This window comes from Mesoplodon densirostris, chromosome 2 (assembly GCF_025265405.1).
Source record: "Mesoplodon densirostris isolate mMesDen1 chromosome 2, mMesDen1 primary haplotype, whole genome shotgun sequence".
NCBI classification, from domain to species: domain Eukaryota; kingdom Metazoa; phylum Chordata; class Mammalia; order Artiodactyla; family Ziphiidae; genus Mesoplodon; species Mesoplodon densirostris.
The window spans coordinates 132,736,177-132,755,816 of NC_082662.1; the positions used below are offsets into that span (position 1 = coordinate 132,736,177).

General features: G+C 42.5%; 1 pseudogene; it reads right to left on the minus strand.

The window, feature by feature from the left end:
- Positions 1-238: 238 nt before the first annotated feature.
- Positions 239-18,842, minus strand: LOC132476143 (centrosomal protein of 78 kDa-like; annotated as a pseudogene).
- Between the last annotated feature and the right edge of the window lie 798 nt (positions 18,843-19,640).

The following is a 19,640-nucleotide window of genomic DNA, read 5'->3' on the forward strand; positions in this document are numbered from 1 at the left end:
TTTTAAAAGCTTCCAGTTCAAGTCAGAATTAAGGTTAAGTTTCAACAGCTTGGGATAGCTGTGGATGCTTTTCTGTTCTCTGAAAAAAGAAGAAAATCTATCATAAGTATGTTCATTCGAAAAAAAATACTGTGTTTTTTAGCCATGCCCAGGTGACTTTCAATTTTGTACACTGTTCAAGGGCAGAGTGTATATTAGTTAGGATGTGCTCATAGCTGGTGCATCTCCAAAAAATGATTCATGAAGGCTGCCAGCTTCTGACATCTTCGATGGTGACAGCATTATACAGAGAGGCCTGAATGCCTCCCATGGACCCAGAAGAACCACCGATGCAGCCGTTAAGAACAGGAGCATCTGGTTGAGCATCAGGATGACCCTCCTTCCCGTCACCAGCTCCTGCGAGAGTCACGGCACCTGAGGCCGTTGTGACCAACCTCCCACCTGAAAGCCCCTGCAGGTGGCCAGGAGCGTCACACATCTCAGTCATTAGAAAATTCCTTTCCAACGGCAGTGAAGGACCGTCATGCTCACAGGTAACCTAGGTTAGCTCAACTCTTCAATGAGCCTGCTGTGCAGGGGGCAGGGAGCGGGCAGCTATTCTCATGCGTGAAAACATACATCTTCCATGGAGCTCACAGAATTAACTACTCTCTCTGATGTTCAGGGGAGCAACAGTGTCTGTTCTTACACTGAACAGGCTTGTGCCAGCTGCACGAGAGAGGGGATGGCACCCTTTGTGCTGTCAGAGCAGAGATTTTCAAAGGAAATTTTGACCAAAGCTCCTAGAAGGTGCGCCCCCCCCCCATGCACTCGGCCGTGGAATCGTGCTAAGGGGCCTGTAAGCAGCAGCAGGAGCACCCCCGTAACAAACGGTCTTTCCCAACTAGTTACAATAACTGCTACTCCAGGATGGGCAGGCTCCTAGATGTGTCTCCTTCAGCGTCTGAAAACTAAACCAATTCTCTGACAAGCTTCTGGATGGGACACGTACTCACCACCTATGCCCTTTCAGGGAGATCATAGTGAGTTCAAGAGATTTGTCGAGAAATCTTTTTTCTAAAGCATCATCTCCTTTGGTGTTGCCAATGCAGAATGGAATATTCATCTTGCTTCTATTCTGGGCCTGCACTGGACATCTGAAAAACATGTTTTTTCTTCCAGCTATTTTTCTGCAATGTGCAACTGCCATTAACAAAGCAACAGAAAAGTTTTAAAAACCATTTTCCAGATGCAAACAAGAGATTAAAAAAAAGATCTGTGCCAGCACATTTATCATTTACTTAGGGAAATCACTCTTGCATATGGAACAGTGAGTTAACATTCTCTTATACGACTCATACTTAATTTCCAAGAGCCTCAGTTTCCTCATCTGAATATTAGCAATAATAATAATATCTCCATTTCATACTAGTTATGACAGCTCAGTGGTACAACATAGATGAAGCTTTCAACCCATGGCAGCCACACAGCAATGTGAATGACCCTTTCTCTACAAGGCTGCAGAGAAAAAAAATAAGTTGGTCCGAATAGTGGCGGTAAGATTTAAAAATAATGAGCAGCAGCTTTCAAAGCACTTAAAACACTGTATTGTCCCAAGCTGTGTGACCTTGAACAAGTTACTAAATCTCTCTGTTGTGCCTCTCTGATGTGAGGACTAAATGGCCACAAATTCTCTGCAGCCCTCCCAGCAAGAGGTGGGGTCTAGTGCTCCACACCTTTTGAATCTGGGCTGGCCTTGTGGACTTGCTTTGACCAAGAGACTGCAACAAGAGTGATGCTGTGCAACTTCCAAGCTGAGGCCTCAAAGGGCATGAGGCTTCTATACCTGCCCTCTTAAAACATCACTGCCATGGAAGCAAGCCCGAGCTAGCCTGCTGGAAATAACAGGCCCAGCCCACAGCCAGCACCAGCTGCCAGACAGATGAGGGGGGCCATTTAGACTCTAGGTGGATCACCAGATGACTTTGGTTGAATAAGTGATCTCAGATGAGACCAGCAGAAGAAACCACCCCACTGAGCCCAGCCCCACCTGCTGACTGAAAAGAATCCTGAGCAAAAGAAATGGCTGTGGTTTTCAGTCACAGTCTTGAAGTGTTCTATGATGCAAAAGTAGATAACTGATAGAATTTAGAACAGCATCTGGAACACATTCAATGCTATGTAAATATCGATTGAAGTCAACAGAGTTGTCTTTTCATTCTCCGCACCTTGCACAGGGATCATACAGACTCTCAAAAATGAATGGGTCAAGTTTCATCTAGGATACGTTAGTATTGGACTTCAGTTTCTGATTTGGAGAGTGAGCAAGCCAAAATTATCTTCCACTGACAACCAAAGGAGACAAACAGAAGAAGAGCTGACATGCTATTCTGGATTACAAGGAAAATATGTCATAACTCTCTCAATTTTCTCAAGCACATCCTATTTTATTCTTCCACTTCTACAGGGTGGGATTCATGAAAAGTAAACAGCAAAGAAAAGCAGTGTGAGGAAGCCCCCATTAAAAGCTATGCTCGGCCCTCAGGGCACACACATAATTCCTGTTAAAGTTAATAGGAGTCAAGTGCACGTCGACAGACAGAAGAGACGCAAGCAGAGAAACCAAGTATCTGGTAATAGGCTTTGAGCCTGAATTCTGGGCCCCCCTTTGCACAGGTAGTAGGTATCCTGGTTGACACTGACATTAAAAATGTAGTGTCTACCCTCTTTGATATTCTGCTGCCTCAGGCTCCCCAGGTGACAGTCCAATTATAGAGCTGGAGCAGCAAAAAGGACACGTGATTTAAGGGGAAAAATATTAAAAGGGGGAAGAATTAAGAACCTGGATTTACAAAGAATCTGTATTTACAGTCGTCCCCCACACATTTACCCATCCTACTGTGAACGTAGGTGGTATCCTGACAGCAACAATGTCATAACAACTAGAAATTGAAGATTAAATTTGCACGGTGCCTGAGAGTGTCCCTGCTGTGGGGCTGAGGGAAGGAAGAAAAAGATGAAGGGGAATCAGCTGCTCCCAACCTAGCAAGACGGCTGTGGAGGGAATTCAGATTCCACAGGATAAGCGCTGTGGAAGCACAGAGCTTAGCAAGTACCTCTGCCCAAGGGAAGGTTGAAGGTTTCAGTGGAAGGGAGGTGGGAAGGGTCAGGACAGGGGGAGACGAAGGAAAGGCATCTGGCAGACAGCTGTCTCTGCCAAGGCACGCGGGACCGCAGCAAGTTCTCTGCAGCACCTGGGGTGCTGGGTGCCTGGCTGGGGGCAGGACTGCAGACCGCAGAGGGCCCTGCAGACACGCTCTCCTGGGAACTGGATCCATCGGATCCTGGAGCACGAGGAGCAATCAGGTCTGCACAACAAGGAGTTCTGCGTTGTAGAAAAAGCACTAGGACACAGGGGCTGGAGGGTGGGGACACTGGGGGAGAGGCCTGCTAGAAAGCTCCCACAAAGAACTTTCTAGGTCAACAGAATTAGGGCTCGTGATCAAGACAGGGACACTGGGGAGTTTCAAGCATGGGCAGTAAGTGAAAATGCCAATAAGGACCCAACGGTCATATAAATGAGTATAACAGGCCCAACATGACAGACTCAGCACAAACCCCCTACGTGACCTGTTAACTGTGAGGGCCCGTTCTTTACTTCCACAGAGACACAGCCTCCCTTTTGCTTGAAACATACGGCCCTCCCAGCCTGTTTCTCCCACTTTCAGAGACACGGGGATTATGAAATAAGACATCTGGATTTAAATCATCTCCCCATGTTCCAGTAAGGGCTCAAATTGTGTGTTTTAAACCCTGTGAGCCACACCGAGCACTGCCGTGGGCTGTGCTGGGCCACCGCTCCCAGGACTTATCACTAAATCCCACAGCAGGGGCAGGGCCTGTGGCCGAATGAGTTGGGGGCAGGGAGAAGGTGCCAGGCTGACAGAGCGCTAGCAGTGGGCCGGGTGGGTGTGGAAGCAGCAGGTAATCCTGGGACTACAAAGCTTCCAGGACAGAGTCTGAGCAGCACTCCCCAGGGAGTCTAGGACGGAAGCTGATAAGGATGGTGGTGACTGGAAAAGCGGTGCCACAGTCAGTCATAGAAATTTAGGAAATCCTGAATTAACAGGGCTACATGGGTTTCTGGACTCAACTTCCTAGAGCGTCTCAAGAGCTCCGGTGAATCGTGAACTCCCAAGAGGATAATTCATACAGGAACAGAGTTTTCCCCAAATGCATGTGGCTGAAAAACCCACTGCATCTCTGGGATGAGTATTCTAGAATGCCCACTGAGAAACCCCTGGACTTCCCAAGGTACCAGAGGGGTGTGTGTGAGGGGAAAGGCACCACCTCAGCGTGAAACAGCATCTCACAAAGGTGGTGACGGTTAGTAGGGCGCAAGAGAACCGCAGGCAGCTGGCAAGCGATGACAAGACGCTCGTTTCAGTGGTGTCTGCTCCAGAAGACAAACCAGAAACAGGAAGGGCGCGAAGAGTGCATCCTGAGGCGAGAGAAGCCCACGAAACAGTCACTAGGCCTCTCCTGACTGCCTAACTTTTAAATAAAAAATTAACTCTAAATTTGCACACGATTAGGAAAACTAGAGTAAAAATATAAAGATCTATTCCCTTCCATAGAGGTGGTTGCCAGTAACAGTCTTTTGTGCATTTTCAGGATCAGATACACAAATGTGTATACGTGTATATATGCGTGTTTCCGTATGTACATATATACATACATAGTATTTACAAATACAAACACTGTGGGTTTCTAAGTGGAATCATAGAAATGTCCTTTTCTACACCTGCTCTTTTTCCTTTTGACCTCATGACGTATCAGGTCATCTTCCCAGTTTGCTCACAGGCCTTCCCCATTCTCCACACACACGTTACTCCATACCACGGATGGATCCTAATTTCCTTCATCAGACCCCTCCTGAAGGACATCCGGGTTGTCTCTAGATTTTCCCCATTATGTAAGTATCCCTCATTGGACTTGCGGGTGCCTGATTTTATGCACACTTCTGTGCAAGGCAGAGTACTGGCAGAGGGCAGGTGCCTAGAAGTAAAAGTCTTCGGTCAAAGAGCAAGAGAGTTTTGGACTTTGATGGACGCTGCAAACCTCACTCCAAAATTGAACACATTTATTATACTTAACATAGGCAAAGTGTGTTTGTTCCCTCGTCTACACCAGATGTTATCAGTCTTTAGAATTTCTGCCCATCAGAGGGGAAGAAAATCCCATGGTTTTAATCTGCATTTCCTAAAGAAGTTGGCCCCTCTTCAACTGTCTAGTAGCCAGCTGTGTTTCTTCCGAGTTGTTTGCTCATACAGGTAGAAACCACCCCCTGCCTTTTTAAAATTTGCTTATCCTTTTTCATTTATTTGTGGGTTCTTCTCTATATCAACAGTAACCTTTATATGTTAATACACTACCGAACTTTGGTGTCTGTCATTTTGTTTTGTTTACGTCTTGAACTGTAGAAAAGTTTTAAATTTTCATGGAATTAAATACCTTTTACTTTATGGCTTCTGAGTTTTATGGCTTACTTAGGAAGGCTTCTGTACTCCCTACACTTACACAGAAATTCTCTCCTGTATTTTATATTTGCTTCTTGCATTTAGTTGCCTTTGCATCTTTTCGACTGACTAGAATTTGTGTATGCTATGATGCAAATATCTAATTTCTGTTTAAATGAATTATCAATGCTTCAATCAATCAATTAGACAAAAGTCAAGTTAGACTGTAAAATTGTCTAAGTTAAAATACAATTCTCAAGTAAACAGGGACCTGTTTCTGGACTTTTCCTCCGATCTCTGTTTCCCTCTGCCAGTGGCTTTATATATTAATAGATCGTATGTTAACATTACATTTTATTAATGTTAACATATATGTTTAAAATGTTTCATCTATCCTTTTGCACTAACTTTTTCAGGAGAACACTGAACTGGCTTCTAGATATTTACTAATTTTTGTGACTATTGCAAATGGGATCTTTCCTTGTTTTTCAGTGTTATTTCTGGCTTATGGGAAAGTAACTGACTTCTACTAAGACACAACTGATCACAATTCTGAACATGATCATTTCTAGTTTTTCCACTGATTCCTGCATTTTGAAAAAACAGTCATTATCATCTGTGATTTTTGTTGTTTCCTTAGTAAAGGCTCTGGAAACAGCACCCCCCACCAATCTCCCCATGTTCTTATCCTGCCTGATCCCACTTCCCCGCTGCACCTGACCCTAACCTGTCTGCACTGCTATAAAACACTGTCTGTTCACAGGGTTCTGATGACAATAAAAGGTATTCATATCTGTAAAGTGCCAAGGGCTCTGCCTACTTTATTTTATTTTGGGGTTGTCAACAGACACATCACATGCTTCCCTCTTTCCTAAGGCCTGGACCCCACATGGAAGGGAGAAAAGGTGACCTCGTATCTGGATATGGATTTTGTCACTTCAAGAGCTTTATCATATTAAAATTAATATCTAATAAATATTAAACACTATGTGTCAGGAACATCCTAGGTACGTTCCATAAGAACCACAAATAATATTAACAGCTAACCGTTAAGGAAGTAATTAACCATTAAGGAATAACCATTAAAGCTGTTTTAATTTTAGCACACCAGAAAATATAAGGGGTATAAGTTCTAGTAGCGTTAAAAAAAAGAAAGAGGGCTTCCATGGTGGCGCAGTGGTTGACAGTCCGCCTGCCGATGCAGGGGACACGGGTTTGTGCCCCGGTCCGGGAGGATCCCACATGCCGCGGAGCTGCTGGGCCCGTGAGCCATGGCCGCTGAGCCTGCGCGTCCGGAGCCTGTGCTCCACAACAGTGAGAGGCCCGCGTACCGCAAAAAAAAAAAAAAAGAAAAAAAGAGTTACCAATTCTAATAGTAGCTTTTCCTTTTCGACCACTTTCCAAAATTATAGTTCTCTTTTTCTGTCTAGAAGCTTTGGATGGTTCCTTCACCGATGGAGAAGTTATCCACTGGTACTGAGAGAGAAATGATAAATATGCCATTTAAGTTACAGGTAGTTTAGGAGGGTTTGATCTTCATTAGAAATTAAGATATTTTAAGTTAATAAAAGGTCTTCAATCTGCATTTCTGGGAAGCTAAATTAAAGCATCACACAACATTTTCAAAGACAGAAAAGCCATTTCATTTGACTAAAAACTTAGTTTTAAGATGGCAGAAAGTACCTTGATAATTTTCTTTTAAGAAGGAAAGAAAAACAAGCCATTAAAGAGAAATTCTTCCGAGAGAATTAAAACATGTTATATACCTCTGACTTGGCACTCCTTCCATTCTGGAGACCTTTTTTGGTAACTGCTTTCAGCACAGAATGATTTAAAGTAAAATAAATTGAAATTAGAGTAATTATTTCCCAATGAGTGGCTATTTCCATTTAAAACCAAAAGCCAACTAATTATTGCTTTTCCCATAAAATTAAATATGAAATCTACATTATGTAATTATACACTTATTTCCCCCTTTGTGTATTCTAATTTCTTCCTCAAAAACCTAAGATGCCATCTTGCAGACTGCCCACAGTGGCTACTATTTTGGCAGCAGCAAAGGCCGGCTTTAAACATTTTGCATCTAAAGTGGCTTTAGATACCTTTGGATAGAAAGTACAGTCTGAGCACCATCCAGACGCTTAGATACCTAAAGGGCATCCAAGATAACAAACCAAAGTCCTGATATATTCCCTCAAAAGCTGCTCCTCCCATCAGCCCCCTTCTTCTAAGTGATAGCACCCAGTTGCACACATAATCATCAACGACTTGTCTCCTTGTTACTATTTCTTTCATACCCCACATCTAACCTATCTGCAGGTCTTGATAGCTACACCCTCAAAACACAACCTGAATTCAACCACTTTTCACTTACTCCAAACTTCCAACCTAACCTAGGCCATAAACATCTCTTATTTGGAGCACTGTGACAGTCTCCTAACTGGTCTCCCTGTTTCTCTTCTTTATCCTCCCAAGTCCATTCTCTATACCAGGTCACCTTATTGAGATACTATTTGGATCATGCCTTTTTCCAGTTCAAACCCCTCTACTCATTTAGAATAATCCACATCTTTACTCTGGCCTTCAAGACTTTACAAGAGCAGACCCCTGGCTAGCTCCTTGACCTTATGTCATACCACACTCTTCTTCACTCGGTACTCTGGCCATGTTGGCCTCCTTGCTTTTCCTTAAATACTCCACCCACCTACATGCCTGCATACTCATTGCCTCCTTGTCCTGGAATGTGCTTACTCCAGTTCTTCCATGGCTTGCTCCTCTCTTCATTCATGTCTCTGTTCAAATGCCACTTCTCCAGTGAAGCTGCCCCCTAACAAACCTATCCAATGGAGTCCTACCTGCTCTCCCTCGCTCTCCTTACTTTAAGATATTTTTGCACTTCCTACCCTCTAAAATTATATTACGTATCTCTTTACTTATTTCTATCTGAACTCCCTCACTCTCCTTACTTTAAGGTATTTTTGCACTTCCTACTCTCAAAATTATATTACTTATCTGTTTACTCATTTCTATCTGAACTCCTTCACCAGAATGTAAGCTCCACGAGGGCAAGACTTTTGTCTGTCTGGTTCACTGCTTTATCCCTAGTGCCTAAACCCATATCTGGCACACAGAAGATATTTTAAAAATTGCTTGTGATTCTGACAAATGAATAAAGTGCTCCTGGCAAGAATTCAGAGGTTGCACAGGAAAAAATGCTCTTGGTGGAAGTAGGCTTAGTATCTAGGTTCACCTCTATTCAGAGTCGAGATAAGAACAATTTACAAGTAAAAATCACTTTAATTAGTACATTATCTGCTAAAAACATAAGGGAAGTGCAACACTAGAAAAGTACAGTTGAAGCTTGAACAACATGGGTTTGAACCTCGCGGGTCCATTGACACACGCATATTTTTCAATAAATATGTACTATCATCCTACACGATCCAAGGTTGGTTGAATCCACAGATGTGGAACCACTGACTATAAACTTATACCCAGATTTTCAACTGCGTAGGGGTCGGCACCGCTAACCCCACATTGTTCAAGGGCCAACTGTGAGTGATGAGGAAAGTTAAACACATTAAATTTTAAAAAACTGTCAATACGTGAACAAATTCTTTTTGTTTTGCTACGTGTTTATCAATTTCAAAAAAGTGACCACATACCAACAAGTGGATTTTTCATTATATCCAGAACGAGCAGAGTTCTGTTGGTTTTAAGGGCCTTTAGTAAAGCCTTTGCTCCTTCACTGGTGAGGCCACACTGCTGCAGGTCAAGTGCTTTCGATGAAAAACAAAGGTCACTTCCTAACTCTACAGATTTAACATATAGACAACTCTCATTTTCTCACGTGTGGAAGAGTCCTGCACAAGACAAGTCATGGCAGGTTTGTAATTTTGGGTATGGAAAAAAACAGAAACGTATATGCACACACATAATGCATGATCCAATTTAAAAACCTCTTCTTGAATGTGCAATGATAACCGTGGCTTTAGTATCAATAAATCATCCAACATATTTTACAATTACAGAACTGAACAATAACTGTATATAACGTATGAGCAAAAAGCATCACAAAATGAATCTCAGTTCATAATTAGCAAGGGCGGCAGAGGCATGTAAACCTCACAAGCAAAACCTGGTGGAGCTCAGAAATGCACTGCATTCTTTTGATCATGATCTTCAGCTCCAAATCACACTTGAAACTAGCTAAAAGGGGAAAACAAAATAGAAGAAATGTAATAACTGTTAGTTTTAGAGGAAAAAAGGACAAGTCTAAGAGGATACAAATAATAACAAATTCAAACAATGTGTGAATAGAGAATACATAGTAAAAACCTATCATGAAAGTATGATGGTCAAGAACTCTCTCCATAAAAAGTCAGACAAAAACCAGAAAAACTGAACATGAATTCTAGTAGTTCTGGGGCTGAACAACCTACTCATTTAAACCAAAGGGATCATCACCAAAGCACAGGTATTAAAAAATATTACATGAAAGGAAACTACGATGAGTCTTTTTTTTAAGTGTTGTGTGGACCATCACATTAAAATAACTGGAGTCTTTCAACACCCCCATGGCACATAGAAATAGCAAGTAAGACATACGGATCTGACAGGATATGATACAACCCTTACAAACTCTCACTACAGAAGAATGGACACAGGGTATAATTAACCAACTAGCCAAATTAATACAAACAGCCAGTAAACCTCACCAGTAAATCAAATGAATACAAAATAAAACAAAATGTAGTTATTTTCCTATCAGATTAAGCCAAGATTCTGTAAGAAAAGCCTTTAAATAATGTCTATACCCTTTTGATCCAACAACTCTCTTTCTAAGAATTTAACCAAAAGAAATAGTCAGAGATATAGGTAAGGATATATATCAGAGTACTATTTGTAACTGAAAAACTGGACAAAGCTTATATACAAGCTTGGATAAGCTACGTGCACTGTGGCATATTCATATAATGAAATACTGAACAATCACAAAAAATGATGCAGGAGATGCAAATTTACTGACTTGCTAAAATGCTCATACTAAATTAATTGAAAAAAGTTATAAAATTTGGAGTAATCCCACTTGCATAGAAAATGGAGAGGTACTCATTTTTGTAGTTTTACATTTTTTTACAAGTGCTACAAGCCACTGTTTGTGAGAGGCAGGCTTCACATCTACTGTTGGGGTGGACTATAAATTGGCATAGCCTTTCTGGGTGGTAATTTGGCCATGTGTATCAAAAGTCTTAAAAATATGTCACACTTAGTCATTCCACTTGTAGTACCTTATTCTACAGAAGTAATCCCGATGGACACAGAGATGTATATACAACGTATTCACATTGTTTCTGACAGGGAAAAGCAAACTGTCTAAATCGAATTGCAAAGAATTGATTAAACTATGGGATATCAATACGACGCAATACTACATGATACATCATTAAGTGAAAAAAGCAGGAATATGAAATAGCAAGTATACTACAATTCTATTTTTGTAATCCCTAAGTGTACAAATATATTTTTGGAAAAAAAGACTGAAAGAATATACACCAAAATGAACAGTGATTATGTCTGGGTATTAAAATTATAGGTAATTGTTCTCTTGTTACTCTGTATTTTCTATAAAGGATATATGCAACTCTTAGAGAAAGTTTAAAAGCAAAATAAAAGCTATCAGTAAAATGAGGCTTTAAAAAAATCGTATCACAATAGTATCATGCCCAAAGCTAAGCATATTTCATATTAAAAATTCAATATTTTCAATTTTAGAATTTACCTCTAAGCCATAAATCCTCACTAAGAGATTCTGCCAAAGCACTTGCACCCAGGTCACCAATGAGCGTGGTGCAGTTCAGAGTGATGCGCCTCAAACCAGCCATACAGTCAAGATCAGGTCTCCTGGAATGAAGACTCTCAGCCCAGGTTTCTTCATGCTTTCTGGTAGTCTGATATGTCAAAGATTTAATGGGATGAAATTAAGATGCCTGAATAAGGAAACAGGGTGTGCCTACTGAGTATGGCTTATTATGTCAGAGATTTACACACACATACATATCAAGCATATATGCCAGGAGCATCAACCTGAGAAATTCAACAGTCACTTCTGGTTTACGAGTCCAGTGACCCAGATTCTACTCGGTCAGTGATTAGATTCTAGCCACTGGATAGCCTGTTTCTGAACACTTATGTAAAGTTGGACAACTCAATTACAGTCTATGAATTATTTTCCTTATCTTCTAAGTCAGGGAATTGGTTCTAAATTCTATCATTGCTGAGGCTCTAAATTTCATCATTCTGTCCTCCAGTGGTCTCCAAACACCTGACTGGGCAAACCATAAGAAAACTTTTTAATATGCATCTTATTTATTAACAAATTATATACACAAAGTTCCATACTTATAATTTATGTACATGATAAACTACACAGATTTTTAAAAATAATACAAAGGTTAAAATGTTCTAATATTTTCTTTTCCTAACTCCTAAGGCATTATTTTATTTTACTTATTTTTTATAAATATTTATTTATTTGTTTGTTTGGCTGTGCCAGGTCTTTAGTTGCAGCATGCCGGATATTTTAGTTGGGGCATGTGGGCTCTTAGTTATGGCAGGCACGTGGGATCTAGTTCCTGGAGCAGGGATCGAACCCAAGCCCCCTGCATTGGGAGCACATAGTGTTAACTGCTGGACCGCCAGGGAAGTCTCAAGCATTATTTTAAAAACTATATTTACAAAATGTATATCTCACATGCTACCTAGGGTGTGCACACAAGCTTTAGAGGCCTGGACTATGCACAGCCAGTTTGATGTGCCTTGGAAAAATAATGGTTTGACATTTAAGCAAAAGTACTGTCTTAAAGACATTCAGTTCTTTATATTCATAAAGTAAATTTGGGTAACAGGGAACACTGACTGTCAATGAAAAAAGTCTTATTACATTCTTGAAAAAATAAAAGACTCAAAGTGCCTTTGTTACTCTAAAAGGAAAATCATTAGTGTCATTTTTCTATTAACAATAACTTATAAAAGCTCCAAGGAGAAACAACAGCAATCACTTACACAGTGCTTAGTATGCGCCAGGCACTATTTATACAAATGAGTGCATTTAAACCTCATAATGAGGCATAGAGGTTAAGTGATTTGCCCATGGTCACTAGCTATGAAATGGGAGAAAGGGAATTTGAACCTAGGCCACTTGGCTTCAGCACCCAAGTTCTTGACTGCTTGCTACCTCAGGGGTCAATGGACTTGCCCTGTATAGGCTCAAAGAAGTTTTCAATTTTTAAAATCTAAATTTAAACATTTCCAGATTTGTGGGCTATACAGTTTCTGTTGCAACTACTCTGCCCCACTGGCGTAGGGTGAAAGTAGCCATAACTACCATGTAAACAATGGGTGCGACTATGTTCCAAAAAAACTTCCTTTACAAAACCAGGCAATGGGCTGCATCTGGCCTACCAGCCAGAGTTTACCTATCCCTGAGCTGCATCATCAAACTATTAAAAAGCCTTCATATCAAATTATTAAGTAACTTTAGGCCTAAATACAGTCATAATAACCACTGTAAAGTTTTAAGGTATTATTTTAAAAACTGTATTTACAAATTGCTGATGTACTGATTTTTATTAGTTTAAAAACTACAGCAGCTAATAAACACTTGATTCATTTAAGTCTTGAAGACTATAACGGCATAGTTTCTTCACAGTATTACAATAAATGTTTTTAGTAAAAAAAATACATAAAAGTATTATTAGGTATTATATATTAAATCTCTTATTTCTAAAATGAAGTGGACTATCTTTATTAAATGGTAGAATCCCAAACTGAAAAGTGGTCATATTCTTTCAGCAAAATGAAAGCTGCACTCACATGTATCAAAAGACAAAAATTAGGGCTTCCCTGGTGGCACAGTGGTTGAGAGTCCGCCTGCCGATGCAGGGGACATGGGTTCGTGCCCCGGTCCGGGAAGATCCCACATGCCACGGAGGGGCTAGGCCCGTGAGCCATGGCCGCTGAGCCTGTGCGTCCGCAGCCTGTGCTCCGCGACGGGAGAGGCCACAACAGTACCGAAAAAAAAAATACAAAAATTAACTGCCCTCTGTATCAATATATTAATGTGTTTCAATCACATATGTTTTCATGAAAGTTTAAACATAAAATCACCTTTAAGATCTAGGCCATGTGATCTGCTCCCTGCCATGTCAGAATACACCCCGTGAAGTTTACTTAACTTGTCTTAAGTGTGATAGAATTCTTTATACCTTGACAAATAACTAAAAGGAAAAAAAAATCCACACACACAATAAGATGAAGAGCCCATACATTTGTCAATCTTGACTTATTTGCTTTTCTTGAGTCAATTGGAGGTTTATAGACACATTCTCAAAATCATTAACTACAATCTGCCCAAACAGGTAATGGACGAACAGATGCATTCTAAAACTTGTCAGTAACAAAGTGCTATTCCAGTTTACAGCAACAGTTTAATTCTATTTAGATACTAAAACTGAATACACTGAATACTGCAAACTTTATTCCCAACCACTCAGCAAAGTACTACATACCTTTTCAGATATAGGAAAAAAAAGAAAAAAAGAAAAAGCATAAGATTCTTCCTATTTTCATTTCCAAAGATACATCCCAATCTTCATGATCAATCAGTGATTTAAACGTCAACTATAAACCCAGTATTTTATTAGCTGCTATGCAGTATACTAGAGCAATAGAAGAGCGAGGACCTCAAACTCTCTGTTCCCTCAAATTGAAAGCAGGCTTCCTGACCCCTCCAGACCACTACTGGACACAGGGAAGGCACACTAATGTTTCAGGACCCAAACCAACAGTCACCTGCTTTGTGATTACTTCCATGACACACCCTCACCAACACCACTGAGTTTGCTGCTCCTACGGGACGTTACATGTATTTACTATTTTAACACATAACACAGTGCATCATAATTATGATTGCACATAGATGTTCTAACAATTTAAAGAGAATGATGACTTTTTTGCTCTTTATATCTTGCTATTTCCCTTCCCATAATATTTCTTGAAGAGAAACCATAAAAATATAGACAAACACAAAACACAGAAAATATACAAAATGTGTGGTTTGTGGCTTAACACAAAGTTAAGTAAAATTAGTTCTGACAGTATCCAGCATGACAAAATTTCATGGTACAAATGAGAATGGACCAAGGTTTGAGCAGGTACAGGAGACAATCCAGGCATGAACAACACCAAGAAAAGGTAGACAGGAAGTAACATGGTGTGTAGGAAATCATGAGACCAGTCTGATGGGAAGAGACATAAACAAGACTGAAACTCACTTTCTAAACCTCCATCTCCAATTGGACAATTCGCAAGACACAGGTGCACCAAAGTGGCCAATTTATTCAATCCCTTTAATATGGAGGAAGAGTTTAAAATTTTACTGGTTTAATTTGCCCCAAAAGCAACTATCAAATGTTGGCAGGACACAATGAAGGCTGACCTTTGTTAACATAGTTAAGCCACTCTCTCTCACAACTAGCCCACTTAGCTCCACGTTCCTTAGCGCACCCGATGCACTTACACAGCGTTTAAGAGCTTTACACAATTGGAAGGTCACATCTTTATTTCTTTTCACAGGAACACGACTTCTGTAAACTTTATTTCTGCCAGAAGCTAAAGCAAAATTATTGTAAAATAAGTGATTTAAAACACACATTTTATCATCATTAAAAAGCATTTAAAAAAAGCATCTGCTCTGTGCTAAGGATTAGAAACGACCCCTGCCCTTAAAGCCTTCATTATAACGAGGGACATGTGTAAACTCAAAATTTCAATCACATGAGATAAAGAAACATAACCTTTATGCACAGAGGTTCCTTTGGAGGCAGAATGTTATATCCAAGTGATGGCTTCATGATAACCCTGAAGCAGAATCTAGAAAGATGAGGCTATGCAGAGTTGGAGTAGGAGGTGCATTAACTGCACAGGGAGCACCTGTGCAAAGACACTCAAGCCTGACTCCTGCTGGGCACTGTAAATACTGCAGGTGGGGATGACTAAAGGCCAGGGGTCCAAGTGTGAGAAGAGACAGAAATGAAAGAGATGGTGGCCCAAGCAAGCCTGGGAGAAAGCATGGCTTGTATCCCACAGGTGGTGAGACCTGGGGCTACCACTGGCTGAGTAAGGGTGCCTCCGCTGATTAGAAAAAGGCGCCCCGCTGCTGAAGGACCGACTAGATAAAGGGAGTGATCACAAAAAGCTCCCCTTCCTCAGGGCAAAGAGCCCTATGAGGCTTGGCCGAACACAGTTCAGATTACACGCCTCCGTGCAGAGCACACGCTGGGCGGCTACTATGCAGTAACTGTGTGGGCAAGCCATTAGCAGCATTATTTTAAGCACATCTTTTTATGTTAGAAGATCACTGAACCCGAGCAGGCGGATGAACTTAGAGGAACTGAATCCAGGGGCCGTGAACCACCCAGGAGTTTCTGCCATAGTCTGGGCCAAATGTAATATGGATGAAGAAGCAAATTTAGGAGGGGGCCAAAATTTACAAGACAGACCCACTGGATGCAAGACATAAAGAAAGTTCAGTGAAGGAACTCTGAAGAGAATGGGCTCTACAATACATTTTTCTTACATTCAATGTAAAATATTAGGCAAAATTAAGTACAGTGGCCTTTAAGGTCCCTTCCAGCTCTAATTTCTTTTGATTTCTAACTTATTACTCTGGTTAAGTAAAGTCCCTTCAGAGGTACAGAACAGTTCTTATACCTGAATGGGATGCAAAGAATAATCTGACTTCTCTTCACCAGGGGATGAGTTGAACTATCCTTGCAGAAGAGATAACAGATGGTGTGAACCCCAGATCCTGGAAAAGGTCCAGGCACACGATGAGTATTCAGCTTTTTGAAAACAAATGAACAATCATTTCCTCTCCTACATCTTCATACCCTTACTCTGCTGGTTACTTTCTCACAGCTTATAAACATCCTCAAATATACCCACTTAAAAATCTCTCAGACCTATGATTCTTTGGATCTTCTTGTGGGTAACCTAAGTCTCTAACCATGCCTTCAAACACCTGTCCTCCCAAAAAGCCCAGATCTGTACCTTGGGTCCAGACCTGTCTACCAGGCCCCTCTAAAGCACTGAAGATGAAGTAAGATCCTCTCCCCACCCCCAATCCCTTCCTACTGTGCTCTGTATCTCTCAAAAAGATGCAGCTGCAAACTGTCACCCACGCTTGCTGCCCTCCCTTTTCTAACTGGTCACCAGGCCTCACCCATTCTCTCTCAGATCTGCAAAATCCAGTCCCACCTTTTATAACTTAAGTGGGACCCTCAGATTACAACTCAGCCTGCACCAAATCAACTGCCTTCCACATGGAGGTCCGAGTGAGCCTCTAAACCACAAGTCCATCTCACTCTTCTTTGGTGTTTCCCACAGCCTTCAGGATAAACACCCAAACTTCTGACAGGACAAACAAGACCCCCTTCTCTTGGGCCCCACTGAGTTTCCAGTATCAACTCTCATTTCTTTCCCAAACCCTGAGTTCCAGTCCTGTACATTAGTTTTGCCATATTTTCTTATATTTCTCAAACTTCAACACACACTGCTCTCTCCTGCCACCCCAGGAGCTTCTACATATCCTTAGAAAGGATGGCACCTCCTCCAAGAAGCCTACCCTGAACTTTCCCTTCCAAGATTCTGTGCTCTGCAAAGGGGAAAGGTGGGGGGGATACATTAGGAGTTTGGGATTAACATATACACACGACTCTATATAAAACAGATAATCAACAAGGACCTACTGCATAGCACAGGGAACTCTACTCCATAGCCTGGAACAAACTGTACGGGAAAAGAATCTGAGAAAGAATGGATATATGAATAACTAAACCACTTTGCTGTACACCTGAAACTAACACAATATTGTACATCAAATAACCTCCAATATAAAATAATAATTAAATTTTAAAAAAAGATTCTATGCTCTGTAGCACCAGAACTCACTTCTTCCAGAGCACTGACTACTGTGCTTGTGTTTACCTGCCGCCCAGTAGAAGGGGAGATTACCTAGGGCAGAAGCATTGTCTCCAGCAGCTCTTGGTTCTGACAACTCATTCAAGTGCCAGGCTACTTTACACACATAACCTGCTTAATTAATTCTAAGAACCCACAGAAAGAGTGGTTATTAATGTCATTTTACAAGTGTGGGGATTGTAGTCCAAAAGAAACCTGCCCAGGCCACAGACAGCATAAGCCCTGGAATTCAAACCCTAAGCTGCCTTCACATCGGTGATCTTTGCACTATATGATACGATTATTGAAAAAAAAAATTTTTTCCTGAACCCTGTTTTAATGGAAAGGAAATGAAGCTGGGATATATCCATTCCCTAATCGCTTTGGTGTGTACCAGGCAAAGTCATTCAACAGACCAGGTAACATCTGTGCAACAATTAACGATGCTCCAAACTGTGCTAAGTGTTCTACTTTGTAGAGTCTAGAAGCATTAACACAGTGCATCCTTGTAACCACCACAGAGACTGGGACCTGTTAAGCCCACGCTACAGAAGAGAGCACTGAGACCTAGAAGCCTTAAGGCACTCGGCCGGGGTCACCGAGCTGGCAAGAGTCCTAGGCCGCATGCCCGGTCTAGTGCACGCACACCCGGGCACTGGGCACTGGTTCTAGTGCCCACCCTCCACCTTGCACCATCGAAAACCCCGCTTCTCAGCGCCAACACGAGGGGCCCTGGAAGCGGGAAGTACAAACCTGTCTCGACAAGCCGTGGCTGGAAGAAGCTCTGGATACAGATCAGGGGCAGCGGGTGCTCAAGGAGCGGCGCCCAGTGCACCCCGCGGAGGCGGTCGGCCTTAAGTCCAGCGGGGCGTCCCGCAGGGAAGCGCGCACGGAGGGCAGAGGCACCAAGTCCTGCAGCGCGCACAGGTCCTCAGAGCGCGGAAAGAAGTCGGCCGCGCTGCCCCGGCGCAGCTTCACCGGGTGATCATGGCCCGAGCACGGCCTCGGGAACGCTGGCTGCGGACACGATGGCCACACCCGCCTGGGGGCCCCGGCCCCTCGGGCGCCCACCGCCCGGCGGCTGCGGCCCCGCAGCGTGCGCAGGACCGGCGTCGCAGCCAGAAGACACAGGGCCACGGGCCCCAGTTACGCCAACCCCCGCATGCCGCGCTCCGGAGACCCCGCGTGGCCTGGTGTTGGCGCAGGCATCTAGGGCCTCCACGCCGTGGGGCTGGGGTTTACGTCAGCGGGCGGGACCGTTGGGGCGGGGCTCGAGGACGTCAGCACGCTCGCCGTGCGTCCGCACGCAGCCCTGTCTCCCATGGTGACGCGTCCTGAAGAGTAGGGGCTTGAGCTCTGAGACTCAGGCAGCCCGAAACGTACGAGGTGTGGAGACTTTGGGCTTTCCAAAAAGCGTTTGCTGACTCATCCAAACAAAACTGAGACCTGGTTGTATCGACGCATTTTAAAAGTAAACTCCCGTAAGTGTCTGTGCTCCCCCCACCCAGGAGAGAGCGTGCACTCCGTGAGGGACACACGAAAGGCTGAGTGAACGTCTGCCTGTGGTCCCTTACCTGGTGCACGGGTGTGTGAATTTATGCGGAGAGCTCTTAATTTCTGTAGTTTCTGCTAACTTGACACGGTAGTTGGCAAATGGTGACGTGTTCCATGCATTCAGGACATGATCGTGGTTACTAATAATCACTTTGTTTGGTACTGACAACTCCACAGAGAATTTACTACTGAATATCCACTTTCCAGAAGAGAAACTGAGGCGTAGGAAGTGAAGTGACTGAGTAAGAGTAAGGACTCAGACAACTGGTGTTAGTAAATTAACCCTGCAAGGAGGCCGTTAGCCTGCGGTGTCTCTAGTGATGCGGCCGCCTACGAAAACCAACAAAAATCTAAGCCTGTCAACGCCTCAGGGTGGCGAACACTGCTGAGGACAACGAGTCACAAACCACCAACTAGGCTTTAAAGTTATAACAGGTCAGTCATTTCCTTGCTTTGCTTCTGCCCTTTTAAAATAAACATCTCTGCAGCTCCTGTGGCTGGAGTGCTCCTCACCATTTCCACTTTGGTGGTGCCTGAATTGAATCTATTTTTGCTCACGTAAAGTCT